Source organism: Schistocerca piceifrons, chromosome 4 (genome assembly GCF_021461385.2).
Source record: "Schistocerca piceifrons isolate TAMUIC-IGC-003096 chromosome 4, iqSchPice1.1, whole genome shotgun sequence".
Lineage (NCBI taxonomy): Eukaryota > Metazoa > Arthropoda > Insecta > Orthoptera > Acrididae > Schistocerca > Schistocerca piceifrons.
The window spans coordinates 249755618-249769368 of NC_060141.1; positions in this window are offsets into that span (position 1 = coordinate 249755618).

Genomic DNA, 13751 nt, shown 5'->3' on the forward strand with positions numbered 1-13751 from the left:
TTCATAAGTTTCATAATCCATGAATGGCGCAAATGTTCTCCAAGTAACAGAATATAAGCATTTCCAGTCAATGATCGGTACAGTTGGACCAGAGGACCCAGTCCATTCCACGCAAACACAGCCCGTACCGTTACGAAGTTAACACCAGGTTGCAAAATGCCTTGTTGACAATTCGGGTCCATGGTTTCGCGGGGTATGAGCCACACTTGAAGCCTACCATCAGCTCTTACCAGCTGACCGGGCCGTGGTTTTACAGTCTAACCAACATGGCCACGAGCCCAGCAGAGACGGTGTCGTGCTGCCAGTAAAGGCACTCGCGTCAGTCGTCTGCTGCCGTAGCCCACTAACGCCAGATTTCGCGGCACTGGCCTAATGGATTCGCTCGTCGTACGTCCCACATTGATTCCTGCTGTTATTTCATGCAGTGTTGCTGATCTGATAGCACTGACAATTCTATGGAAACGCTGTTGCTCTGTAATGACTGAAATTTGATATCGTCGGCACACTCTTGATACTTGGCATCTCGGAATACTAAATTCCCTAACGATATCCAAAATTGAATGTCCCAAACAGCATTCTATGTTCAAAGTCTTTAAATTTCAGTTGGGCGGCCATAATCACGTCGGAAGCATTTTCACACGAATCACCTGAGTGCAAATGGCATCTCCACAAATGCCTTGTGTACGTGATACTACCGCCGTTTGTGTGTGTGCATTAGCTATCCCATGACTTTTGTCACCTCAGTGTAAGCTACCACACACACACACACACACACACACACACACACACACACACACGCACACACACACACACACACACACACAATAAATGCGAAAGTGATATACATATGCTCCTTTCGTTTTCTCGTGCCTTTTTTCGCGGCATTGTGGTGACGGCATGGTTACTAACATACTTAGCATGGTTGGTTTAAGGTATGGCCGGATGCCCTTGCTGTCGTCACCCCATTAGCCCCGTGAGCGGAAATGTGTTCCCCAATCGTCTGAGTGTAGCGGCCGGTGTGGCCGTGCGGTTCTAAGCGCTTCAGTTTGGAACCGCCTGACCGCTACGGTCGCAGGTTCGAATCCTGCCTCGGGCACGTATGTGTGTGATGTCCTTAGGTTAGTTAGGTTTAAGTAGTTCTAAGTTCTAGGGGACTGATGACCATAGATGTTAAGTCCCATAGTGCTCAGAGCCATTTGAACCGTCTGAGTGTAGTGTTATTCATGTTAACGCGAAGGAGAGTTTTCTAAATGCTTGTCGTGTAACTAACGCGGGACTTTGGTACCAGGTCAGTATTCATCTAGTGCGATGTGGGAAACCGCCTAAAAACCATATATCATGGCTGGCCGCCACATCGAGCCTAGTTAATGCGACAGCGCATTCGATCTGGAGCTGGCGCAGCTTCCTGTTCTGCAAGCGACACTTTAATATGCATGGCTATCCAGGCAGGTCGAGAAAGATATAGGCCTACATAACGGGGAAATAACTAGTATTTTGCGGACTTGAATGTATGTTAAAGCTTTGTTCTTCATCAACATGGTAATCGTAGTCGGTATCTTCTGTGGGCTACATCTAATAGTTCCAGTCAGTAGTTTTAATGTGACTGCACCTTGATTCTGTATTTTGCACATACAGTCGTTCAGCAGAGAAGTTGCAAGCTGTCATCCAGTCAAAGTTGGCAATAACCCTATGTCAGGAACTTCTATGGGCTATAATGGGGCAGATACAGAGGCGTGACGAGTAGCGGTCGAGGGGTCTGTTGTTTAGTAGGAGTGGAAGGAATTCTCGGATTCTTCATTTCTTCTGATCTCTTCATATTTCCACCAGAATGGAAACACATCATTTGATCTCAGTATAAAAGAATCGAGCTTCGCTTAGTTTGTCATGACATTGCTTGGTAGCTAATTACCAGCCATCTAAAGATGTCAGTCTCATATGTTCTATATTTAAAATGAACTAACCCAATGTCTCTCACATCGTGCGTTGCACTGACAGAATGGCCCAGACATATCTCCACTCTGTACGGGCTCTAAGTATCATACAAAAAACTATTCGAGGTGTGACATTTGACTCATCACAGACCCACTTTCACAGGCGCACCTCTGTATCACAGATACTATGTTAGAGAGAGACCTGCTTTCAAAGCTTCTTATATCCTCTAACGATCCAAGATGACGACACTATCTGTCACGTTATCATGGTGTCACTTCTGGTCATGCATTTTACATTTGCTTGTAAATGTAATACACTTGTAAGCACCTAGCCCAATTGCGCTACTTTGTGTGTATATGTGTGTCGTTTTTCTCCTATTACCATATGGAGCCACTACACCAGTGAGGAATAGGAGACAAACATTTTTGGGTCATCAATTATGGTCATTAAGATTAGGCTGAAAGCAGTCCGGCATCTGGATAAACAAGGACTACATAGCGGCCATCTTTGGTTCAAATGGTCAAGTGGCTCTGAGCACTATGGGACTTAACATCGAAGGTCATCAGTCCCCTAGAACTTAGAACTACTTAAACCTAACTAACCTAAGGACATCACACACATCCATGTCCGAGGCAGGACTCGAATCTGCGGCTGTAGCGGTCGCGTGGTTCCAGACTAAAACGCGTAGAACCGCTCAGTCACAGCGGCCGGCCCATCTTTGGTCATGAGGGTGTTGGGGTAAGTGGGCAGTTGGTTTACAGAAGGAGAAAAATGGTCCCATAGTCTATGAACTCTCACCACTACTGGTGTCAACCGGATTGGTGGCCAGCTTTTATGTTTTGTGTTCACAGTTGTTGGCTCATGAATCTGTGCATCTGCATACAGGAGCCCCTACAGCTATGCCTCCAGGCCCCTCCCGTTGAGGAACATCTCTGCCTCTGCTGCTGTCGGTGTACGATCTTCATCCACATCCTGCAGGAGCAGCCACTGCCTATGGAGACCTATGGAGCTAGTAGAGGCCGTTTTGCCAGGAAATGGAGTGAGCGGAGGACGTTCAGCTGACCATAACTGTGCCAGCTATTTCTCTTGAAGCCTTGCAAGGGCCATCACACATGGCCTCTATATGCTACATTTTCCGGGTAGAATTATTGGAATAGTCAATAAAATTCTTCTGGGTTTGAGGCCGCATTGTCATCCGTAAAATTCGGACGTTTTGGCGACTGTTGTAAGGCGCCTTCCTCAGGGTGTGTTGCTAACTTTCGCCGGTCGCAGCAGACATTTTTATGCAAGCGGTCGAAGAAACAGCATTCCAGTCCGCACCATTACGCCCAGAATGCTGGTTACGATATGTTGATGACGTCTGTGTTATCTTGCCACACGGAAAAAAAGTCACGAACATCTCAACCAGCTGCACGGCAAAATTCACTTTACCATGGAGATAGAAAAGAACGGGGTATTGCCTTTTCTCGACGTGGAAGTTTACCGTAAGCCAGAGGGGAAGCTTGGACACAGAGTTTATAGGAAGCCCACCAACACGGACAGGTACCTGCATGCATCCTCCCACGACCATCCTACGCAAAAGAAATCGGCCCTGCAAACTTTAACCAAGAGAGCCTACAAGAGCAGTGATGAACACAACCTGCAAGCTGAACTACAGAACCTCAGGTCCATTTTTGGAGCTAATGGCTACGACATGAGGACGATAGACAAAATCATGGCGCCGAAGGAGTAGGGCAACAGGGAAATGCAGAACGAAGCACAGAACACCGTCGTGCTACTATACGTACAAGGGGTTACCGAACATCTGGGCAAAATTCTCCGTCGGGCAGGTATTAAGCCGATTTTTCTTAGCAAAACAAAATGAAAGACATTCTGGTCTCGACGAAAGATACAATTGACAAGTTTCATGCCGCCGGAGTTTGTGAAATCGGGTGCGAATGTGGACTGGTGTATGTAGGTGAGACTGTGCGTCCAATAAGCACAAGGTTAACTGAACAACAGAGATTTATCCGCCTCAAACAATACAACAAATCAGCGGTGGCAGAACATCAGGAACAGTGCAGGATGAAAACCGATTTTCGAGATGCCCGCGTACTGGTGAAACAGCCGTTTATTTTGAGGCGGCTTGTAAGGGATCTGAGATCCTACGAATATAGATGCTACTGTCCAACGCCCAGGTCGATAGCAGACAGGGGTCGATTGTCGAGCGCTGCATGAGGCAGTGAGACTAGTGTTGAATGAGGAGTAGTGCTGCAGAGTGTCGAGTGAGAAGTGGTACTGGGGAGACGGCCAAGAATGGTGGTCGAGTGAGTTGTAAACGGTAAAATTCACCGGAGTATGACAAATGAGCGCGTCCCCCAGATCGTCGTGGGGTGACCCTCATCGAAACCGATTCGCGAGTGATATGAAACAGAAAGTGACAAGTGCCGAATTACGTGATTCGCGTCAACCTCGTCGGCCAGCAACAAGCATGGATTGCAGTGAGGATTGTTGTGGATGTTAACCATCATCATTGCGTGTGACGAAGTACTTAAAATCGGCAACCAATAAAAAGATATAACCGTAATTAGACGTGTAAGGCGAAGGTAGTAACTGCCTCAGAATTTATGCGTTAGTAGGAAATATATATCAATTTGCACATCGCAACCTTTGTGCTCCTTAATAATAGACAAACTTTCTATCATTAACTATTCTGCCTCAGAACATCCGCAATCGGTTGAAATACCCCCGAAGCCACAGCAGAAAAACCGATAGCCTTTCATCCATTAAGCACACGGTCATATAATCATAATAATTAATTGTTTGGCGGCTTCGGTAAATTACACAAAACCCAATAAAAGAATTTAAACGGGGGTGTTTCGGGCTATAGAAATAGCCAAGCGACCCGACAATATGAATAGAGAATACGGGTACCGACTTCCAGCGTCTTGGCTGCAGCTGTGACAGCTTTGCGGAAGGACAGCTCTCGCAGAGCAGCAGGCGCGCGGCAGGCCACAGCGGTGGAGGGTACGTAGAGTGCTGACGCGGCCTAGTCGATACTACGCAGCTAGTAAACAACGCTACGCTGTAGTCGCCGCTCAGTCTCTTATTTGCCGATTTCCACCAATGTCAAGCAGAAAAGGAAACTCCAATGGAAAACGCCCATTTCCACCAATGACAACACAAAATGCAAAGACCAATAAAATGAACTAATACCCCTCTTCCTCACGCTCACATCCAGTGACAGCACTCCTTCATAGTATGTAAGTATCCAAACTAGTGCTCATTCAGCAGTTAACAACACACCCTACAGGCCGATTAGCCTCTTGCCAACTCTCAGCAAGATCTATGAGAGCCTCCTGCTAAGACCCATACAGGAACACACACTCCTGGAAATTGAAATAAGAACACCGTGAATTCATTGTCCCAGGAAGGGGAAACTTTATTGACACATTCCTGGGGTCAGATACATCACATGATCACACTGACAGAACCACAGGCACATAGACACAGGCAACAGAGCATGCACAATGTCGGCACTAGTACCGTGTATATCCACCTTTCGCAGCAATGCAGGCTGCTATTCTCCCATGGAGACGATCGTAGAGATGCTGGATGTAGTCCTGTGGAATGGCTTGCCATGCCATTTCCACCTGGCGCCTCAGTTGGACCAGCGTTCGTGCTGGACGTGCAGACCGCGTGAGACGACGCTTCATCCAGTCCCAAACATGCTCAATGGGGGACAGATCCGGAGATCTTGCTGGCCAGGGTAGTTGACTTACACCTTCTAGAGCACGTTGGGTGGCACGGGATACATGCGGACGTGCATTGTCCTGTTAGAACAGGAAGTTCCCTTGCCGGTCTAGGAATGGTAGAACGATGGGTTCGATGACGGTTTGGATGTACCGTGCACTATTCAGTGTCCCCTCGACGATCACCAGTGGTGTACGGCCAGTGTAGGAGATCGCTCCCCCACACCATGATACCGGGTGCTGGCCCTGTGTGCCTCGGTCGTATGCAGTCCTGATTGTGGCGCTCACCTGCACGGCGCCAAACACGCATACGACCATCATTGGCACCAAGGCAGAAGCGACTCTCATCGCTGAAGACGACATGTCTCCATTCGTCCCTCCATTCACGCCTGTCGCGACACCACTGGAGGCGGGCTGCACGATGTTGGGGCGTGAGCGGAAGACGGCCTAACGGTGTGCGGGACCGTAGCCCAGCTTCATGGAGACGGTTGCGAATGGTCCTCGCCGATATCCCAGGAGCAACAGTGTCCCTAATTTGCTGGGAAGTGGCGGTGCGGTCCCCTACGGCACTGCGTAGGATCCTACGGTCTTGGCGTGCATCTGTGCGTCGCTGCGGTCCAGTCCCAGGTCGACGGGCACGTGCACCTTCCGCCGACCACTGGCGACAACATCGATGTACTGTGGAGACCTCACGCCCCACGTGTTGAGCAATTCGGCGGTACGTCCACCCGGCCTCCCGCATGCCCACTATACGCCCTCGCTCAAAGTCCGTCAACTGCACATACGGTTCACGTCCACGCTGTCGCGGCATGCTACCAGTGTTAAAGACTGCGATGGAGCTCCGTATGCCACGGCAAACTGGCTGACACTGACGGCGGCGGTGCACAAATGCTGCGCAGCTAGCGCCATTCGACGGCCAACACCGCGGTTCCTGGTGTGTCCGCTGTGCCGTGCGTGTGATCATTGCTTGTACAGCCCTCTCGCAGTAGTGTCCGGAGCAAGTATGGTGGGTCTGACACACCGGTGTCAATGTGTTCTTTTTTACATTTCCAAAAGTGTATTTCCAGAGAGCAACTTCTGCCGGATTTCCAATTTGGGTTCCGGCAGAACCACTCTGCCCCACAACAGGTCATGAGAGTGGTTGAAGCAGCCACAGAGGGCTTCAACCACAGAGGCTACTGAGGGATAGTGCTACTAGATGTAGCCAAAGCCTTTGACTCAGTATGGCATAGAGGGCTGCTCTACAAGTTGTACACGCAGGTGTTCCCCGGGAGGATAGTTAAGCTGATCAAAAGCTATCTCACGAATAGAACTTTCTCCGTTAAAGTAGAAACTGCCACCTCCACCAAAAGGCGTATTCGTGCTGGGGTGCCACAGGGATCGATCCTGGGGCCCGTTTTGTACAGTCTGTACACTGGGGACACTCCAACGACCCCCCTGATGCACGTTGCACAGTACGCAGACGACACAGCCTTCTACACGAGAAATGCGAACAAGGACCTGGTCATCCGTAGGTTACAAAGGGTTTTAGATGACACAGAAACTTGAGCCCGTCGCTGGCGTATCACCATCAACTCTGAAAAGACACAGGCTATGCTGATTACCCGCAGGCTCGGAAGGCGCGAACCTCCTCAACGTTCCCCTCTCCATCTTCACCTAAATGGAACCCAACTCCCCTGGCGCAGAACCGCCAAGTACCTTGGCGTAACCTTGGACTCTCGTCTTACGTGGAAATACCACATAGACGAGGTCCACAAGAACGTCTGCGCCAGAATGTCCATCCTATACCCGATCCTGAACTCAACCAGCTCCCTTCCCTGCCCAGTAGCAGTAAACGTGTACGAGGCCCTGATCCGGACAGTCATGGAATATGCGTGCCCTGTCTGGGGATACGCGGCGAAGCAGCACCTGGAAAAACTCCAGAGGCTGCAGAACCGCGCCCTCAGGAGGGCATTGCATTTACCTCTCGGATTCCCCGTAGATGATATGCACGCTGCAACTGAAATCCCACTCCTGAGAGAGCGTTTCCGAGATCTGTCAAGGGCCTTCTACGAAGGTTCTTCCAGATCAGGAAATGCCCTCATCCACTCCCTAGGTCGGTATGACATGTCCCGCAACAAGCACAAGCGCCCCATGACGATCTTCGACGATTAAGTCGAAGAGAAAATCCCAATACCCAATCCCCTTAATCCTGTTCCTTCCTATATAACACCAATCATCTCGCCAACCCCAGGCAAGTACCAGACACAAACATTACAATCATCACATTTCACAGACACCAAAAAACTACAGAAATAATCACACACACATTTACACAGGGGAGTAAAAGCCGAAAGGCTACAAACTCCCCTCACACTTCTCCAAAGAGGGGAAAGTAAAAGATGAGAGCAGTAGCAACACACCCTGAGGAAGGCGCCGACACGTCAGAATTTTGCAGATAATAATGCGGCCTCAAACCCAGAAGAATTTTATTGACTGTGACAACGGCCGCGGAAGCCTACGTTTACGATTATTGGAACAGGTTATGAACACAGTTGAAAGACTAAAATTCCAGGGCAGGCAACGCACAAGGTGGACTGGAGGGATACGACGTGCTGGAGCTCCGTACGCAGTGCTGGTGGTCGCGCTCCGCTCGCATTCCTGCGGCAGTGAAGCCGACCGTCGCGTCGCAGGGCCGCCCGAGCCGTCCGTATTTGGAGCTGCACCGCTGACTCACGACATTCTCTGAACGGGCAGGCCTGCTGTGGTGGCCGCAAACGGCAGCAGTCGGGCGCCGCTTCCGCGTACCCAGCCCTCCGCCTCGGGCACTCCAGGCTCTTCCACTCGCTGACTCACAGCACAGCGAGGCCCTAATACAGGGAACACTATATTTACGAATGTGTTCAGGACTTCCTAGAAGACAGAACTCGACACAGTTTTGTTCCTTGGGTCATCAGCTTTCCGACAGATCTGAAGCGTCCTGTTAACATTTCTTCCCTTGTGCTAATCACTACATCTCAGAGTAACTCCTTCACACAGTGTCCTCAGTTACACTGATATGACAGAACGTTTTGCCCGAAGTAGTGCAGCAAATCGACATGGCATGTACTCAAAGTGTCGTTAGAAGTCCCTGTAGAAATAATGAGCCATGCTACCTCTACAGCCGTCCATAATGCGAAAGTGTTGTCAGTGCAGGATATTGAGCACGAACTGACCTCTCGATTGTTGTTGTTGTCTTCAGTCCTGAGACTGGTTTGATGCAGCTCTCCATGGTACTCTATCCTGTGCAAGGTCTTCATCTCCCAGTACATACTGCAACCTACATCCTTCTGAATCTGTTTAGTGTATTCATCTCTTGGTCTCCCTCTACGATTTTTACCCTCCACACTCTCCTCCAATACTAAATTGGTGATCCCTTGATGCCTCAGAATATTCCCTACCAGCTTATCCCTTCTTCTAGTCAAGTTGTGCCACAAATTTCTCTCCAATTCTATGCAGTACCCCCTCATTAGTTATGTGATCTACCCATCTATTCTTCAGCATTCTTCTGTAGCACCACATTTCGAAAGCTTCTATTCTCTTCTTGTCTAAACTATTTGTCGTCCATGTTTCACTTCCACACATGGCTACACTCCATAAAAATACTTTCAGAAAAGACTTCCTAACACTTAAATCTATACTCGATGTTGACAAATTTCTGTTCTTCAGAAACGCTTTCCTTGCCATTGCCAGTCTACATTTTATATCCTCTCTACTTCGACCATCATCAGTTATTTTGCTCCCCAAATAGCAAAACTCCTTTACTACTTTAAGTGTCTCATTTCCTAATCTAATTCCGGCAGCGTCGCCCGATTTAATTCGACCACATTCCATTATCCTCGTTTTGCTTTTTTTGATGTTCATATTATATCCTCCTTTCAAGACACTGTCCATTCCGTTCAGCTGCTCTTCCAAGCCCTTTGCTGTCTCTGACAAAATTGCTATGCATCGGTGAACCTCAAAGTTTTTATTTCTTCTCCATGGATTTTAATTCCTACTCCGAATTTTTCTTTTGTTTTATTTACTGCTTGCTCAATATATAGATTGAATAGCATCGGGGAGAGGCTACAACCCTGTCTCACTCCCTTCCCAACCACTGCTTCCCTTTCATGTCACTCGACTCTTATAACTGCCATCTGGTTTCTGTACAAATTGTAAATAGCCTTTCGCTCCCTGTACTTTACCCCTGCCAACCTCAGAATTTGAATGAGAGTATTCCAGCCAACATTGTCAAATGCTTTCTCTATGTCCACAAATGCTAGAAACGTAGGCTTGCCTTTCCTTGATCTATTTTCTAAGATAAGTCTTAGGATCAGTATTGCCTTATGTGTTCCAATATTTCTACGGAATCCAAACTGATCTTCCCCGAGGTCGGCTTCTACCAGTTTTTCCATACGTCTGTGTTTGATGGAATTCATTTCAAACGGTCTAAGTGGCCAAACCAGTCAGTAAAACTGTCCAGAATGTTCCGACACGGCGTATTGTAATCCAGGAAAATTCCATCGTTGTTTTGGAACATGAAGTCCATGAATGGCTGCACATGGCCTCCAAGTAGCCGAACGCAACCACTTACAGTCAATGAGCGGTTCAGTTTGACCAAAAGACCCAGTCCATTCCATCTAACACAGCCACATCATCATAGAGCCACCACCAGCTTGCACAATGCCTTGTTGACAACCTGAGTCCATGGCTTCGTGGTGTCAGCGCCACACTCGAAGAGTCAGCTCTTGCCAACTGAAATCGGGAAACATCTGACCAGGCCACTGTTTTGCAGTCCAACCAATATGGTGCACCCCCCCCCCCCCCCCCCTCGCCCAGGAGTGGCTACGTCATGCTGTCAGAAAAGACACTCGCTTCGATCGTCTGCTGCCGTAGCTCATTCACGCCAAATTTTGCCGCGCTATCCTAATGGATACGTACGTCTCGCGGTTGTTACAAATGACTCTGAGCACTATGGGACTTAACATCTGAGGTCATCAGTCCCCTAGAACTTAGAACTACTTAAACCTAACTAACCCAAGGACATCACACACATCCATGCCCGAGGCAGCATGCGAACCTGCGACCGTAGCGGTCGCGCGGTTCCAAACTGAAGCGCCTAGAGCCGCTCGGCCACGCCGGCCGGCGGTTGTTACACGCAGTGTGGTTTATTTGTTAGCACTGGCAACTCTAAGCAAACGCCGCTACTCTCGGTTATTAAGTGAAGGTCGTCAGCCACTGCGCTGTCAGTGATGAGAGGTAATGCTTGAAATTTGATATTTGCGGTATACACTTGACACCGTGGATCTTGGAGTATTGAATTCCCTAGATATTTTTGAACCGGAATGTCCAACCACGATTCCGCGTTCAATGTCTGTTAATTCCCGTTGTGCGGCTGTATCAACTCGGAAACCTTTTCTCATGAATCACGTGAGTACAAATGACAGCTCCGCCAATGCACTGCCTTTTTAACCTTGTGTAAGGGATACTACCGCCATCTTTGTACCTTTCGCTATCCCATGACTTCTTGTCGTCTCGGTGTATGTGTTCTACCAGAATATGCAAATATGTTCTGGGCAGAGTTAGTGTTGTAAAAGAGGGGAACTAGCTTTTCTACTTATCTGGAAACTTCAAAGATATGTAGATCAAAACATTCTTGATACATTGGCGTTTTTAATCCACACAAAAAATTTTGTTCCACGCATAAAATGTTTTAGCTGTTATATTTATGCTCTTCGCTCATATGATATTATATATTTTTTACTAGGGCTGGCAAATTTCTGGATTTTCGGCACAGGAACAACGAATTTAGCCTATAAATGCACATGCAATTGTGCCACCACCTTGCAGCTACAAGAGCTCTATGTGCTGGAGAAGCACAGGGTTAATTCGTAAAAAAGCGCGATGTATAGAGATGTTTAAACGTCTTTAAAGCTGCCAGATAGGTCGAAAAGATAGTTCCCTTCCTCTGCCCAGGACACATTCGCCATTTTTATGCTGTGGTAGGAACATTTTTCATTCTGGTTCCCAACTTTTACACTACTAAAATTTTGACATTACATCGCCATAGCTTGGCAACCGATGTAGCTTTTTGTTGACTCAGACTATGGCTGATCCTCTATGGAATTGTTTATTGTCTTTCCAACCGTGCTGCTTATATCGTGACAACGGATAATACTTTCACAAAATAAAAAATGACATTAATTAAGTGTATTTTCTTACCTTCTTACAATATCTTAACCATAGAAGAGACGCCCAAAAAACTCACGAAAAAGTGATGGCCGGCCGGAGTGGCCGAGCGGTTAAAGGCGCTACAGTCTGGAACCGCACGACCGCTACGGTCGCAGGTTCGAATCCTGCCTCGGGCATGGATGTGAGTGATGTCCTTAGGTTAGTTAGGTTTAAGTAGTTCTAAGTTCTAGGGGACTTATGACCACAGCAGTTGAGTCCCATAGTGCTCAGAGCCATTTGAAAAAGTGATGCTTGCATGTAAAATCCGAATGAAGCAAGATTTTTCGAAAGCGGGTCTTCAATTTCATCGTAAGAATGCAGTTTTTATTTATTTTATTCACTTTAAATCGTTTCCGCTCATTCAGTTCACGTATGAACGAAATTTACGTGCTACACTTAGCTGTACTTTAAACCATCGTATCACGACAACGGATAAGGATTAACGGACGAAAAAAATTCGGGCAAAGTTCGAAAGGATTCGTATAAGTTTAAAGTATAGAAGTGACGCACTTCAAACACCTCTCAGAAAAAGTGGTTTTTGCACATAACATCATAACGAAGCAATATTTTTTTGAAACGGTTAAAACTTATCTTAGACCAAGATCCGATACACCGATGAAAAAAAAATATGAACCATCAGTCTCGCTCCACTCCGTAGTTATTTAAGAGTCACTGTTCTTGCACGTAAAATCCGAGCGGTGTACATACAAATGGCGCCATCAGCTGAGTTTTAATTTCAGCCCTATTTAAAAGGAAATAATCGATCCGCACAATTTGCCTGGGCGCCAGCTCCGGTTCGTTGTCCAGACATTCTTAATGCACTGTAATACAGATTTTCGAATAGCTATACAAATGACCGCTGCTCCGGGCTAAACTTTTTACCTCATGTACGTATCTCAAACAGGAACCGGGCGTCAAGAATCCCCAACAGCGATTCTGCGCGCGGCCTTCCACAAACGCTTCCGCGGTGTAACGATGTAACCCAGTCTCGTATACACACAGAGTTTTAGCCCTCTTCTCTCCTTCTAGTAACATGGAAGCTATTCCTTGATGTTTTGACGCATGTCCTATCACACCCTCCCTTTATCCGGGTGTTTTCCATATGTTCCAGCCACGCCGATTCTGTGGAAAACCTCCTCATTTCTTATCATTCATTTTCATAATCTTTCTGTGAAAAGTCTCACACGTGTCGACTCTTTTCCTTGCGGTTTTTCCACAGTCCACGATTCACTTCCATAAATACTGTTCTCTAGAGCTACGTACAGTCCCAGAAATGTCTTCCTCAATTAAGGCCTATGATACAAGTAGAATTCTTTTGACCGGCCAGGATAGCCGAAAGCGCTAACGTGCTGCTCCCTGGACTCTGGTAGGCGCACCGGCCCCGGATTGAATCCGCCCGGCGGATTAACGACGACGGTCGGTGTGCCGGCCAGCCTGGATGTGGTTTTTAGGCAGTTTTCTACATCCAACTAGGTGAATACCGGGCTGATCCCCACGTCCCGCCTCAGTTACACGACTTGCAGTCGTTTGTAACATATTCAGACTAGTTCTCGATTTACACTAGACGCCGACAGCTGGGGTACACTCATTCCGTCCTGGGGGGTATGGGGTGGCGGCAAGAAGGGCATCCGGCCACCCCTAAAAATTAACCATGCCAGTTCCGTACTTAACCCTGCCGACCCTGCGCACAATGCGGGATAAAGGCAGTAGCAAAAGAAAGAAAGAATACAAGTAGAATTCTTTTAGAGATGAAAGCCCTCTTTGTCTGTGCGACTCTGCTTCGCATTATCCTTCATGCTTCGTCCGTCAAGCGTATTTTTTTCCCCAAGCTACCACAATTTCTTCATTTACTCTACAAAA